The 2049-nt window shown below is 40.8% G+C and overlaps 1 long non-coding RNA gene across 1 annotated transcript; it reads left to right on the forward strand.

Annotated features, from left to right (window-relative positions):
- The first annotated feature begins 327 nt into the window (after positions 1-327).
- LOC307034213 lies at positions 328-1277 on the forward strand. Its single transcript, XR_013806820.1, has 2 exons — positions 328-435; positions 960-1277. It is a non-coding gene; the product is annotated as an uncharacterized lncRNA (long non-coding RNA).
- Positions 1278-2049: the final 772 nt, after the last annotated feature.

Raw genomic sequence — 2049 nt, forward strand, 5'->3', positions numbered from 1 at the left:
GGTTAGTACCAACGTTGGGTGGAGTGGGGTATGCTGTCGATACTTTTTCAGGAATGACTGGGTAGAGCAAGTGAGGGAATTTGAACTGACTATTTAGGATCTCTTGCAGTTGAATTGGATGATTTTTGTCAATACAGAACTCTGAGGCATGAGCCCAAACCATAAACTGTATATATAAATGGACGTAGGGTCCGTGACGTCACCCATAGGATTCTGCAGAGTTGCCGAGAAGCCCTTGGTAGGCGGAGTCGGCCACTAACGGCTCGACAGTGACGTCAGAGTTCAACTCCCGCCTACTCCAAATAAGGGCAAAGAGGCGGAGCCGAGGCGGGACCTGCTGCCACCGAGCTGAAAGTTCAAGAGCTAGCTGAAGCTACCAAGCTAAGCTAACATGCTCCCCATCTGCACACTGCCGTTGCATTTTACGTTTCTAAGGTAAGCGGACATGAAACTATTCAGGAAAACTATAAATAATAATCTAAGTTATTGAGTTTTTAGCATAATACTTCAGAATCTTAAAATCCCTTAATGTTTGTATGCAATTGTGCTATATTCAACACTGGAATCAAGCAAATATTAATATGTTTGCATGACATTAGTTATTTATATTTTGATATCACTTAACTATACGTTTAATACATTTAAGTCAAGCTAAGGTACATGTGATAGTAGCTAGATAGTGCTCTTACCTGTGAGGCCTCATCCAAACAGCATAATAACCAGACTGTATCATTAAAACTAAGTACCAGTTCTAGATCCTTGACTTTAGACAAACAATTCAAAAGACAACATGTATTTAAAGACCAATCTTTATTTGAATGTGCCTCTTAACCTGATATATTAGTTATACAGTAATAGTATTGACAATCTAAAAAAACTGAGCAACTCAACAGTCAACTTTATGTTTTTTATTGTCTCTAAAGCATTTGTTATTTTCATTTTCCCCCTCTCATATTCAGCGTGGACGGATTGAGACAGCGTGGTGTCCAGAAAGCTGCAGAGACTTCAGGGAGAAACCTCCGTGTGATGGACGTCCTGTCTGTTGGTTTGGAGAGGACTGAAGGTCTTTCCTCTGCGAGGAGGACCAGGCCTGATGGAGGAGCCCATGCTGGGCAAAGCTGATACCAACTGCACAGGCCTAGTCTGTCACTTTATTTGACTAAATGTGTTTACTTATACATTTAATAGGTTTACACCTTCTGTCCATATGTGCGTTTTATTTAAAACATTTGATTAACTTTTGGTTCACATTTCAATAAATTGTATTTGTATTTGCACTCCTTTTGTCCATTATTCTTACTGAAAATGTTAGATTACACATTCACATCTGACTGAAGATTGGCCCCATTTATTTGTGACGTTGCAAACTCTGCGGTACAAGGCACAAGTGATGTGAAGCTCATAAAGCGAGGCAAATAGAAATAATCATCTGATGGATTGTAGATGTGGAAATAGGTGCATTCGATCAGCTGACTGTTTTTACAATAAAAGTAGTTTCTTAGTGTACTGGTCTTAAAATCTCATAGCATCAGCTTTTAATTTTTCTCTTGGATGTTCTTCTTGACCCTCAGAGAAGGAGAAAATGTCGTTTCTTTCAGGCATGTCCCTTCCGAACAAAAATTACAGGAAACATAAAACATATTAATAGGGATGCACCGAATATTCGGCCGCCGAAAATTATCGGCCGAAAATGGTTAAAAAGGCTCTTTCGGCTTTCGGCCGAAAGGGTTTTAGCACCGAAAAAATATCACCGAATGTCAGAGAACAGGGTTACGTTGGTAAGCTAACGTGTTGTTGTGATGACGTAATCAAAACGCGGCGACAAGCACGGCGCGCGACCATGCTCGCGGCTGGCTCACAGCCAACATGTCTGCCGCTTGGAGATATTTAAAAATATCAGAGAAAGAGGCGCGGATTGCGATTTGTAAAACGTGTTCAGCTGACATTTCTCGAGGGGGTGTAACTGCAAAGACTTTCACCACTTCGGGATTACTCCACCACTTGAAATCAAAACACCCGGACAAATATGCGGAGTAAGATCAAATCACA

Source organism: Notothenia rossii, assembly GCF_949606895.1.
Source record: "Notothenia rossii genome assembly, chromosome: 3".
Lineage (NCBI taxonomy): Eukaryota > Metazoa > Chordata > Actinopteri > Perciformes > Nototheniidae > Notothenia > Notothenia rossii.